Source organism: Anser cygnoides, chromosome 1 (genome assembly GCF_040182565.1).
Source record: "Anser cygnoides isolate HZ-2024a breed goose chromosome 1, Taihu_goose_T2T_genome, whole genome shotgun sequence".
Classification (NCBI taxonomy): Eukaryota; Metazoa; Chordata; class Aves; order Anseriformes; family Anatidae; genus Anser; species Anser cygnoides.
In genome coordinates, this window is record NC_089873.1 from 181,214,289 (window position 1) to 181,227,933 (window position 13,645).

General features: G+C 44.4%; 2 long non-coding RNA genes across 3 annotated transcripts in view; both read right to left on the reverse strand.

The window, feature by feature from the left end:
• Positions 1 to 5,687, reverse strand: part of LOC106035109 (uncharacterized) — a 29,772-nt gene extending 24,085 nt beyond the window's left edge. Inside the window, exon 1 of one of the 2 annotated variants that reach the window (XR_010827784.1) lies at positions 4,964 to 5,687. This is a non-coding gene — a long non-coding RNA (uncharacterized lncRNA). The remainder of the gene's footprint in view (positions 1 to 4,963) is intronic. The other variant, XR_007157879.2, reaches the window with a different exon arrangement.
• Positions 5,688 to 6,769: 1,082 nt separating this feature from the next.
• Positions 6,770 to 11,993, reverse strand: LOC136789049 (uncharacterized). Its single transcript, XR_010827785.1, has 2 exons — positions 8,944 to 11,993; positions 6,770 to 7,870 (listed from the first exon to the last, which is right to left on the reverse strand). It is a non-coding gene; the product is annotated as an uncharacterized lncRNA (long non-coding RNA).
• Between the last annotated feature and the right edge of the window lie 1,652 nt (positions 11,994 to 13,645).

The window sequence follows — 13,645 nt, forward strand, 5'->3', positions numbered from 1 at the left end:
GTTTAAGGTAAGCAAGTGCACAGGAGGCATCTCACACCTCTGGCTCCCCCCAGTCTCCAAGAGCAGGGCACCTTTTTGAACATGCCCTAACTCCTTTCCGGCATAAGCTCAGCTTCCTACATGGAAACACCTTTTCTGAGTCACATCTTTGCACTCAGCTGGGATTTAGCCAGAGGCCACACCTGGAAACCTCTGCTGAGGAACATGCAAGGATACCAACCCGGCAAGCATGGTTTAACAGAGTCTACATTTGCTCTGGCACCCTTGTAGCCTGTCAGATGATTATGGTTTATTCTCTAGTCAGGTATCCAGTTGTTTAACTTCATCATTTAGTAGGGACTAGGTTGGGATGTCTGTCTCTACAAGGTAACGTGTGAGATCCTGATGTCTTGTCTGAAGGCAAGGCTGTGCTGCTCACATGCTGGGAATGATGAAAGATATTCCTCACATGTTGTCAGTGCTTGACTGGACATGGGAGTCAGGTTGTCACATGCCATATCTGTCTCTGTGTGCCATGGTGGCCTGCGTGGCCCAGCCTGTATGGTCTGCACCAACCCATGTCACTGCCTCCTGAGGCTCAGAAGCAGACACGGAAATACTGTGCGTTGTCTTGCTGCAGTAACCATGCTGCCAAGAGGAACCCATTGCCCTGAGTGGAACGTAAGCCTTGAAACCGGCTGGAAGGGAGGTGAGAGAGGTATGTGCTAGGCTAGACCAGTGCCTTGTCCTTATGCTTTGGAGTATACATGGTCTGGGACAGGTCCACATAAAATAACTCACAAACACCCCATTTTGTGAGGTGCAAAGACCCCAGGGACACACTCCTTCACATCAGGTCTCCAGCATGGAGGCCTGAAGGTAGTAGACAAGTGGAAATGCCATGTGAAGAGTCAAACCCAACTTAGGCCAAAGTCACGGACCTGGGCATGTTCAAGCCATATTGTAATGAAACACGATCCCATCAGTCCTGCCAAGACTGGTAGTAGAAAGCTCTCTGAGAAGGGAGCGTAAAGTAGCCTCAGGATGGGTGGAAGGAGAGGGAGGGCTAGCTGAGGAGCTGGATGAGCTAAGCAAGCCGGGTGAGGTGGTGAATCAATGCGTCATTCCTTGTGCAACCACAAGGCAACTCCCCAAGAGGTTGCCCTTCCCAGGAGGAGCGTGTGTCTGCACAATGTGCGTGGATTGCTGGTGGGGGTGAATCCCTTCTCAGGACCCAGCAGATGAGTCAGAGCTGACTCAGGTCTTTGTAGTCTTCCTTGCTCAAGTGATACTACGTAAAGAAGGGAAAAGATGAAGCCTGTTTGTATTTCTTCTGTGTGACTCCCGCTCTTGCTATAAACTGTAAACACTGCAGAGGGGCATTTTTTTCTTTTTTTCTTTTTTTTTTTTTTTTTTTTGATAAACTTGACTGCTGGGTGCACACATTAAGCTATAAATCTAGTCTTTCATAGGAAAAAAAAAAAAAAAACAAAAAAAAAAACAGCCTCATTTATAACCGTCCCATTAAGCAAAAACATGTTCCATTCTTTGTGGGGAGACCATTCTCCTGCCCACATGTTGAGGTATCTTGGAAGCAGTATGTAGCTCTTTGAGGACCAATTATTAATTTGAATTTATTGAGTGCTGACAGATGTGCTTGGTGCTTTATGGTCACATAAGGGAACCCTTGTGGCTGCACTATTTCAGGAGAAAACTCCCATGAAAAGGTAGAAACCCTTTTGGTTTAAGGAAACTGAAAGACACTGTTCTGATTTTTGAAACACTGGCCTCAGCAGCACTCCACTGCATTGACAAGCTTATGGACCAACTTGTCTCCTTAGCAAAGTGCTAATAAACACTGACAGAAGTAAACAGGGAACCTCTCCTCTGCAACCAACCAGGTAACATTTGCTACACTGATTCTATCTGCTTCAGCTATATCTGAGGGACACAAAGCTGCTGGGTACTAATAAATCAAACTCAGTTTGTTTTCATCTGTGCAACCATGAGAAGAATTTAGCTTCTCATTCTGAAACCAATTTGTGAGTTGCAGGGGTTTTATTGACCTTCTGTATTGTCTTCTCCCATCATCCTTTTCTTCCAAAGCAAATGGTATCTCCCATGAGTCTGTGGTTTCAAGGATGGTGTCATAATAGAGAAGAAAAATATTACCAAATTATTTTATTTTTATGATACTTCTAATGCTCTCTTTCAGCAGTGAAGAGCAGCAATTCAGCTAATGGAGAGACACGTGAGTATAAAATTCAGAGTCTGGGGATGACTCTGGAAAACAAAGAAAAGGAGGCATAAGTATATCCTACAGGCTCACACAACATATCTGGAGGTATTTTTCTTCTTTAAAACAAAACTGGCTGCTCTACAGAAGTAGAGGTATAGTATGTCCTGGGGCTTCCAGGCTGTCTGTTCATGCAATTTTTCTGGTAGCTTCACAAAGTAAAATCTCGCCTAACTCTTTGCCTCCTGACCACAACCTTGAGAATACTGACAATACTTAAATTGTTGTAAAGGCAAAGAGCAAATGGGCATACTCCCTTCTCGCTGCTGCTGGAGGGAGAGGTGAGACCCTAGAGGCTCTCACACACTTAGGCTCTTTAAAACCAATGAGTCAGTGACACGTAGTATGGAGTCCGGGAAACCATCCTGCTAACCTTTTCCAAGTCCTTAAACTTTTGATGTGTGATGGTGAAGGTGATAATGATTAAAAGAAGAATCTGTTATGTTTGGGGAGGTGAAATGGCGAAACACTGTTGTTTTTTCTATCCCCTCCCACAGGTTAGATTACGCTATATAGAAAGAATTTACCCAAAGGCAGATAATGCTTAAACCATTTAGAAATAATTAATAGACATTAGAGTCATTGCGTACTACAGAAAACTGTGTCCTGAAAGGCTAGACAATAACTTTCTTTGTTAGAGTAAAAGATGTTTGTTTAGGCCCAGCTGGAGCTTCCAACTACCTAATCACCCCGAGATGAGGTAGCTGTGCTCTTAAGGAAGTCAAAAATGCACTCCAACGAGTGCTGGGCAACACAGGCCACCAGGTTTCCACAAAACGTCGTGCAGATATGTTGTTAAATTAGTTTTGCAGGTGGAGGCTGTTCTAAACTTCTGCACTTTCTAGAAGGCTAAAATAAGTTTGCAATTCATCTGCAGAATTACTTTCTTCCTTCTGTAATGTGCATTAAAGAAGCATCCTAGAGACTGCCAATGTCTCTGCTCAGGATCCATGAGGACTGTCCTCCTAGCCATGACCAGCAACAGGACCCCCTTGTCACTCGTGGGTGACCACCATCCCTCCTTGGGACCATGGGGATGGCAGGAAAGATTCCAAGAGCCACGTGCTTGGCCAGCTTTGTAAACTTGAAAAGTCCTATCTCCTTGGCCATGTCTCACACTCGTTTTGTCTCTCCCTTCTCCCAGTGGAAGAAGGAAGAATGAAGAATGGAAAAATTGAAGAAGGAAGAATGGAAGAAGCTGGCAGTGTTCGCACCCCAGTGCAGCTGGCAAAAAGTGAAGCTAAACCATCCCCAGCTCCTCTGCTTGTTAAACACAAGGGAGGAAGGGGATGTATCTGCTCCCAAGGTTTTGTAGAAGAAGATTATGGGAAACATCCCTTCTCCAAGATCCTTTCTGATAGTGCCACTTCCCAGCTCGCGCTCCTCAGTTCATCTCTGGCACACAAGTCTCAGCTCAGCTTGAGGTGGGAGCAGTTTGCCCTGCTGAGAAGGGATGTAAATGGGGGCTTAGACATTCAGGAACTGGAAGCCAGCTCTCTGGATTTGCTCCTGATGTTTGCCAAATGCTTTCTATTCACTGGAAGATGATGAAAAACATTTCTGTGAGTTTGTGGCTGTCTAGTTCCTAGCAAGCCGTTAATACAAGGGATGAAGGGGAAACCCAAACCCCCAAACCAAAAATCTGGACAATTTACAAACCTTCTCTATAGCTTAAATAGAGGCTTGGTCTAATACTCCTAATTGGCTGGAGCAGCCCTTACAATTTCCCAGACGGTTACTTAAGTGCATGTAACCACTGTAACTGCTATGCCTGTTATTGTGCTGCTTTCCTTTCCTGCTGACTGACACGGAGCAATGAAACTACCCAGGTCTGACATTACAAACCAGAACATTGAAGCCAGGGTATGAATGTAAAGGGCAATAAATACCCTGCTAATCTCTCCAGCAACACAGAAGCAATAGCAGGAACTATTTGCTCCAGAAAAATCTAGCTGGTGTTTATTATTTTTTTTTATTCTTGGAGTTCAAGTTGTTCCAGTTTTTAAATATATGCATACATTTGTGTCCAAAGGGTTTGTACTGCTATAATAGAAACCTAGCTTTTTCCTTCGACCCTGGATCTGCTATTGTCTGTGACTCTGACATGTCACTATGCCACTTAACATCTTCCTGTGACTGAAGACTTCCCCTTCCCCTTCCCCTTCCCCCTTCCCCTTCCCCTTCCCCTTCCCCTTCCCCTTCCCCTTCCCCTTCCCCTTCCCCTATCCCAGCAAGGATGCCATGCTTTCCCTGATTGCACTTATTGACTGTTTTTAAACTTTTCTTGATGGTTTTCCTTTCATATGTCCATGGAATTTATTTAAACCCACGCTTACTTGAGAAATAACAGAAAGAGTCCCAACAGTTTATAGCAGGAACTTCTACCAGGAGCTTATGCTGCTCTGCCTTAATATTTTGGTTTTCTTAGAGAACAGATATCTGTTTCTCATGCTCCTGTACTGAGTTAGCTCTGTTTACAAGCTACTGCTTTTATTGATACCTCGTAATGAAAACATCTGCTCTCGGGACATCAAGATACCCATTTCACTTTTGGCTTGGCAGTTTGGTCTCAGAACTATAAATCTCTCCTTTCCTAGCACCCCTTGAAATGATGACCTCTCTGAAGGACCTCTCCTCTCCCGGGCCACCCAGCAGACTGTCGGCGGAGTTCCCCAGCACCCTACTTACAGCTTTGAGGAGCACAGCCATGCTCAAGCAGCTTTACACAGTGAAGGTTTCCTTCCCTGTGGCTGGAGTCCCGGTCCTGTTCCCCGTGTCTCTTGCAATTGTCGTCTCCTTTCCCAGCCCTGCTAGGATCCAGGCTGCATCCTAGACTAAACACGCTCCTGGCCAAGGAAGCAGCTGGGGTGTCCATCATCTGCCACTTGGCTCTTCACGTTTGTGTGTGAAACCAGCGCTGGCTCGCCTTGCCTGCCCCTCTGCCCCTCCTACACACTCATGTTCATTCTCTCCTCCAGAGCTTTCGGAAATGGAAAACAAAGATTCGGGCTGTCTTGGATCCAGGCATGGGAGCGAGGCAGGATGATGTCTATAAACATCCAGAAAATAATGGCATCATTTAACTTACAGCAGAGGGCTTATTTATCTCTAAAGAGATTACACCAAGTGTTTCCATCCAGAGCAGAGCCATGGAGTAGATGTAAAACCGTGACAGGAAACTTTTTATACACGAAAGGGGATTGTAAATTTCTGGCATAAAGTTATGAATTACATTCACTGTGGGCAATAAGTCAGATGGTTCTGCTTTACATACTTTTGGAGTATTGATGTTTAAACAGACTGCTAGAAGAAAGTGGGGGGGGGAGAAGCATGCTCTTTCTCTGCAAGACCCAGGTGACATCGGGGGGCATGGCAGGGGAGCCTGCACTGCTGGAGAGCTCAGCTTTCCTTCTGGGGAGCTGTGCTGAGGGTTGTCAGCACCCCTGCCTAAGCACGGTACCATAGGATCAAGGACCGATGGTGAAGAGCAGCTTGGATTCACTGTGAGAGCTACTGCAGGTTTTGAGGCTAATTCTGCACCACATTAGGATTCAGAAAGCCTAAATTCGCTGAGCCAAGGCACCCTGATGTGTGCGTGTGTGCCAACCATGAAGGGGGTCAGCAGCTCCAAAATTTAGCAGATGACAGATTGACCAGGGCATGCTGGAAAAGCCCCAAACACAGGAACAGACCAAGAGAAGTGCATTACAAGAATATCCTGCTCCTTTCTGTAATATGGCTTCCGTTGGCATGCAGCAGCGGCAAAATCCCATTGCCTGGCATCAGGGTCAATGTACATGTGTGAGAGATTCCTGAGCCTAAACCACCCACCCCCTGTGTTTGGGGTGGCAAAGGAAAAACAAACAAACGCATGAACAGAAACAGTGATGAAAGGGTTCTGCTGGGCAGCAAGAAGGTGATGTGAGAAAGCCCATTTCAATTTCTAGATGCGGACGGAGTGGATGTTTTAAGTGTTTCTTCTGAGCCACCCTGGGACTGAGGGCTCTGCAGGAGGTCTGTAGACGTGTTTCAGCTGAGACTCTCTGGAGTCAGGGGAGATAGATGCTGCCTGCCTCACTCTGTGAGACGTGATGGAGATTACTCCACTGCAGCAGACAATAAGTCTGGAATCACAGCTTTATGCAGCTCTGTCCAGGCACCTCTAATATCCATTTACTGGAAAAATTAGGGGGAGCTAAACACAGTAATTGAGGTTCCCCTACTGAGTGGAAATGATACACCTACAGAACATCCCTGGGCACCCATCGCTGCTGCACCCGAGCACGTCAGCTGTACAAGTGGCTCAAGTCTTCCAGGTCCCCTTCAGTGCAGTCAGGGCTTAACAGCCCTGAATTATGGTGTGGGAAATGAAGAACAAGGAGGGAAAGTGAATCTTTTTAAGAGCTTTTTAAAGCAATGTTGAGTCTTTATCTCATGTATTCTGCTCTTGCTGTAATACTGCTGTCTCTTCCCACATGCTTTTTTCAGTACAGGGCAAAAGTGAGCTTTACCCTCCTCCCCTCTGTTCTGGTTAAACTCTGTAGAGATTAGGGACCACGACTCTTGCTTATGCAGGTGCAAGCCAGCGCAGTCAGAGGGAAGTGACTTGGGTCTTGGCACGGCTGCAATTTGCTCTGTTGTGCAAGCGGGATCCCAGTACACAGTGAGCTTCCCACTCCTTATTCACAGTGGTTTGTCCTGGGCTGACCTGGATGTAGCAAGTGAGAAAAATGCTGGATGAAGCCTCACTTAATGTTAGGTTCTCTTTTAACTACTAACTAAGCCGCCTCTGTACCAGCATGCCACTCTGAGAGGATGTAGACAAATATATCTGTGCTGAGGAGTGGCAGAGGCTGCCGTCCGCTTTTAGAACTGCTGAGATGCACGTTTTCCTAAGCTGGCTAATTAGTATGGGCTCAAAACTAACGGCTGTGTTTAACTGACAAGGCAATATGCCCTTCACCCGTCCCTCGAGATGTCAGGAGAATTATTCCTTTTGAGAAGTGTGCCCGTTAACACATTCCTCTCTGTCTGCTTTGATCTTTTCAGTCCAGTGCTTTCCCCCCACACCCCTCTTCTCCCTGTGAAGGAGAACATTAAATAGATTCATACTGATTTCCAGCCAGGTCTTCCTCCCTCACCCTGCTGAGTTGCATGGCTCAATCTTCTGTGCCAGCACTAGCAGATGGCACCCTGGTCTAATACAAGGAGCTGGAGAAAAGGCAGGATCACGATCCCAAGGTGTTAGCACCAGTGCAGCCGTGAGAAGATGCTGTTAGAGAAACTGAATGGCTGCAGATGACTCTGTCCTCCTCCAGGGTAGCAGGGAGATCAGGAAGAGGCAATGATTCAGCAAATCACTATTTTCCTCCCAGGTTGTTCCCCTGGGCTCTGGATAAAGCTGAAAAATGATGACCTGGCCTTTAAATGGGAAGGAGGATAGAGTTTTCTGGAGAAATCTCATTCAGGCAAGTAGCGTGCAACCCTAGTGCATATAAAACCATATGCCCAGATGCTTGTGATGTTTATTTTCTCCACAAGAAGATGTTAACACCTGTTGAAAGCAGGTCAGAGTCTAAAGGTAAATGGCATTTGCTGAGAAAGAAAGAAAGAAAGAAAGAAAGAAAGAAAGAAAGAAAGAAAGAAAGAAAGAAAGAAAGAAAGAAAGAAAGAAAGAAAGAAAGAAAGAAAGAAAGAAAGAGAAGAAAGAAAGAAAGAAAGAAAGAAGGAGAAAAAACACAGCAATAATCACACACTGATATTTAGGGACAAATCTTGCCCTCAGATTGAAGGGCTCTCAGCAAGGGTGTGAAATGTTTGTGCACTGCTCAGTTCATCCAAGAACTGAGAAGTTAATTGACAAAGTGGCAAACACTGCATTTCTCAGCCTTGGTATCAGAGGCAAGCCAGGCTACATAGGAGTCGGGAGGGATTTCAGTGCCTAGGTTGCACTTGGGATACAAGAGGCATCATTTTGCAAGTTAAATGTTTGTCAAACATCTCCAGGACCTTCACTCCTGCAAGGGTCTGTTTAGCACTTGACAAGATTCACTAGCTTTGCATTTCCAGACAGGGGTGGCTCTATTTTAGCTCCCAGATTTGGGGAGCAGCATACCAGTACCTGTATTCCAGGAGTGCTGAGCACTTCTCCGCATTATGTACAGCTACAGCAAGCTGCAGACCTCCGAGACTTCACAAGGTCAAGTAGTCAGGATTTAAATCATTGCAGCATGGAATTAGAGTCCTATTTTGAGCCACCAACATTCAAAAAAATTTACTCCAAGCCAGCAATTGCCTGCAGTATCATACCAAATTCAAAAAGAAAAGAAAAAAAAATAGGAGGCAGAAAAAGGGTAAGGGAATAAGAGAGGTTTGGCTGAGAATAATGTTATTACACACTGTGCACCAAAAGGAGATGACTCCAGGGATAAATGACCCTTGTGACTTACTTCCCCAAATCACAGGATGTCAATTTGTGTTTTGAAGGCACCTACTATGTATTGCAGGGGACCGATGTGAAAAAGTGCATGCTGTCCCCAGACTAAATAAGTGTTGCTTTGTTTTCAAGCTAGAAAAGACAGAAAGAAAGTGGGAAAGGAAGGGAGGGACAGAGAAAGGATGTCACAGATGAAAGCATGTTCTCAAAGGTCACGCCAGAGTGTCCTTACCTCAGCAAATGCTCTGGCTTAACTTCATAACCGAATAATCCTGCTATCTGATACTGTCTGAGAAATAAACAGTGTTCTTTAAAGCTCTTGCCCATTTCGCAGCACTTCCCTGACACTGTAATAAAGTAGGTTGCAGCAAATATCCTGCATGCCATGCCTCTAAATGTACCAGTTAATTACTGAGCCCTTTAAACCTGCTAACAAGACAAGCCTTGTTCTTTCAACCTATTGCTTTTTGCCAAAAAAAAAAAAAAGGGGGAAAAAAAAAAAGAAAGAAAGAAAAAAAAAGTCTGTTGGGCAAATAAATCTTTCCAGAGAAAACAGATTTGTTTCCAAATCAGTCAACTGTGCTGAACTGGAAAGGAAGAAATGTTATTTTTTCCAGGATGAAAGCAAAACAAGATCTCTCCCTGTTTACCCTGTTTCACCCATTTCTAAAGAAGGTCAGTTTAATTCCTTCATTACTTTTTCCTGCTGTCTTATTTATCTTGAAATCTTCTAGTCTTTTTCAATTTCACTGGCAAAGCTCTGCCTGGTTGGTCCAACATAGGAGTGCACTGTGCTTTGCTCTTCACAGCCATGTGAAGATGCTGAATAGAGCCGGGTGAGTTGTAAGGATCCAGAGTTTCTCCTTTCTTCATCGTTTTCTCCACGCTCCTGAAGAAACATAAATCTCAAGAGCTTATTGTCGATTTGGTTTCCTTTTGGCATCGTGTTCATTACAGATGCTCCTAAGCCCGTGACAACAATCGCAAATTGATTTTGCCCCAGCCCTGTGTGTTATGCCACACCAAAATACAAACTTACTCTAAGCACCTTTTTATACTGATGCCTGGGACAGAATTGGGAAGGAAGGAATAGCAGTAAAAATAGGAGGCAATGCGGTGAGACAGAAGGAAAACAGTGCTTTTCTGTCTTCATAGTGAGTAGCTTTTAATTTTTAACTCAGAAGGAGGTTTGGACAGCTCTGGGGGATGACTGCAGTTCAGTGACATAAAGTAAGGGCCATCGGGTCTGCCGTACACCAGCCAGCCAGCCAGCGTGCAAGGCATGTTTTGCATGTCAGTGTCAAACTGCAGAACTAGATGCACTTTTTATTCTTTTTTTTTTTTTTTTAACAGTCATAGGCTGTAGGAGAAGGTCATTAGGTCAATTAGTTGGGTCTCCTAGATGACATCTTAACTAAAGGCAAACGCACCTTCCTGAATTCTCATGTAAGTATTCTCATTGTGCTGGGTTGGTTACACCAGTCTGACCTCTTTTAGCTTCACGTACACACCACTGACTTTAGAGCATCAGACCCAGCAGAAGGGCCTGAAGGGAGGTATAAGCTACTTGCTGATATGCAGGTTTTAGGATAAAGGCCCAGACACGTGATGAAGTGCCCATGCCTTATCTCCAGCGTCTTCTGCAGCTGAATTACTTCACTCATGCCTCAGGCATTGAGTGTGCAGACACAGGTACAGCAGTTTAGCTGGGACAGGGAGCGGTGACATGGTGACTCAGGCACCATAACCTGAGCAGGTGCCTACGCCTGACTGCGGCTGGGCAGCTCTAGAGGCAATCCAGGTTCATCCAGTACATGCACACACCAAAGAAGAGCCACAACGGCCAGAGGCTCTGTGTGAAAGTCTCCAGTGGTAGACTGAACCCACTGCAGGACTTGGTTCTCACTTTGGCATCTAGACTCGAGGTGATAGTCCTGTTGTACTACAAGATATGCTACTTTCATAACCAGAGAGTGATAGGATACAATAGATGGCAGTGCATACATGGTTCCGAAGCTTTGCCAGTGAAATGAACAGCATTTTCACATTTTTTCAGGGCAGTTCCAGTCCAAGTGCCAGCATTAAGTGCAGCAACCCTTGCAAAACAAACCAGCACTCCCCCATGCTCCCCTTTCGTTACTTCTCATGTTTTATCCACACTGCTGAAGCTGCCAGCAGTTTTGTTTCATCATGTCGTCCTTTATCTGCCCAGACTCCAGAAGATTAGTCAAGCCATTTGCTCTTTTTTGACTTTCGTGGCACACAAGGCAGATCTTCTGACACCACAAGTATTTTCCTTGTTCCAAGCACTGTCGCCTTCTGAGGTGGCGCAGGTCTTTCCAAAGTTGCCCAGTTGTTCCTGGTAAAGGTAGAACCTTATGGGATGAAGTCAGCTGCTTATTTTCAGGAGGATGCCAGCCCAGAGAAAAATCAATCCCACACTACCAAAACCATTTGGAAAAAGCTACCTACCCCATCCTACCCACTGCTAGGATGTCTCAAGTGTTCCTAGGTGGCAACTGACCTGTTCTGATGACCTTCATGAGAATGGATCCATGCTTTAACTCCCTCAGACTTCTGGGGTTGTCATTTTGAGTCATTGTTAATACTAAAGAAAGTATTTTCAGAAAACAAATAGAGTGGCTGTGAAAATCAGCATACTCCCATTGAAGTCAACAGGAGTTATTTGAGTGGGAGCAGATGGCACCTGCTTTTTCTTTATAACCAGTGTTTATTCATTCACTCTAGATGCTCCTAAAATCTTTACCCTGTCAGCCCTTCTCTGCATAGATCTAGTCTAGCCTGCATGAGAGCAACATTTGCCAGCTGTGCTGCCAAGAAATTACACTGCGCAAATAATTACCCTTGAGCAGGATAGCTTTGGCAGCAGCTACCTGAGTGCTGGAGAACTGCAAGTAGTCGAAGGGCAAGACTTTGGGGAGTGCTGCCATAAAGTGTCTGGTGGAACGTATTAGGGAGACATTCAGCAAATGTGACTGAGACCTCTGATTCTCTGCCAGCTGTCAGGTTTGGAATTACAGCCATAACAATTAGCTATGATTACTTCCCGATGTTGTTAAGTACAGTGCAAAGATCGCCAGTCAGAGTAGTTTCTTTCTGTGATAGGCAAGAGTGGTGCCAACGAAGAGTATCAGATCACAGGGTTGAAGACTGGTGATGGATTGACGGATGTGGATCAGGAGGATCAATATTTACTGTTTACGCTTAGTAGGTTTCCTTCCAAACAGCTACTGTCAGTGTCTGTTAAAACTCAGCCATTATTGCAATAACGATAATGATAACCCCAAGTAGGCTATGGAGTCATCCCATGGTGTGGTAGTTCAGCCAGCTGCCTTGTAGTTTGTCCTAGCCAACCTTATTCCCTGATCAAAAGCACGAAGAAAATAATGTATCTTGGTACACGGCCACAAAGTTCAAATGTTAATAAATTATTGGGCTTTACCTAGAACTCTTGACCACCATTAGTTCTCAAATTTAGTCTCCTAAGATCTCACAGACAAAAGTGATGAGCAAATACCAGAGCTGGAGACCTGCTGTATGAATACCTTTAATACCATGTAGTCAGAAAAAGCATTTTCAGCTGAGTTCCTCTGGAGCTCACAGGTAAATTTGGGCAGAGCACCTCTCTGAGCAGCTGGGGACACCATCTTTCTATGGCATTCATGTGTAGTATCTGAAAGCACACCTTAGACATTTCCTCCATGTGTGATAGGTATTGTGATTTGCAGCAGGGCTGAACAAATATATTCCAAGCTCACTACAGTTTAGTTTTGGATTTCAAGCTTTCATTTTCAACGAATACAGGCTGAAGGCTATTTACACTGAAGGGGCTGGATAACCTCACCACAGCCATTTTTTTTTCCCCCTTCATTTACATTTTCCCACACTCCTACCTCCTATCCTAAAAGCTTTCCAGAAGATTTTGGAGAGTGTAGTGAAGATGGGGTTTGTGTGGAGAGATGGATCAGTTCAGCCAACCACAATATAAGACTTGCTTCTCCTTGTTGATCTCAAAACCTGGTGTAATGTCAAGGGGTACAAACACCTGTAGAAGTCATGATTCCAGTCATGCCTAATTTGCCAAGTCTAAAGTTGAGGTGTTCCAGTTTACATTATAGTGGCCTGTAAAAATAGTTGATGCATGGAGAAATGTTTTTGTTAAGAGCCAGGCAAATTCAGTGCTTTCTTGAGTGCCTGTCTTCCAGTCACTGTATCCTAATCAGTGTTTAGTTCCTGGCTTGGCTGCTGGACACCTCTTATCCAAGAGGTCTGATATGGAACTGTTCAGTTATAACTGATCATAGAAGGCAAAATCACTATTTCCCTTCCTCTGTAGAACAAATGTGGTTCTTACAATCAGACTTTGGTTAAATGCTTAAGGAAGACCATTTCTGCCAGATCAAAAGAATGCCCATGGAAACCAACCATGGCAGAAATTAATTTAGTTAAACATTTGAACTAATCCTCTCTGAAGTTCTTTTGGCAATGTTTATTCAGCTTTAATTGTTTCGTGAATGCACAGCAGTTTAAAGAGGGCCTTAGAACCTACATCAAGCCCATACGGTTCATTTGATACAATTTAATTTGACCACTTGAGAGGCATAAACATTCTTAACATGTGAATTAAAGGTGTCTCTGGAAGGCATTCAGCTTTTCACTACATGTTGTTAAGAAGTAGACAGAAGCCAAACAGAGAACTGTTATACAGAGTTGGTAATCTGATATTCTGCTATCATTACCATGGAGCTCTTTTTCACAGTAAAAACACCTTAGACTTGGGATTCCAGGAAGAGGTGATTTTTTTTTATTATTATTATTATTTTTGTGTGAAAGAGTAGATGCTTTATTCTTCTACAGTTAATGGAAGAAAAATCTTGCTGAAGTTTGCATAAGTTTAAAGTATACAAGATCTG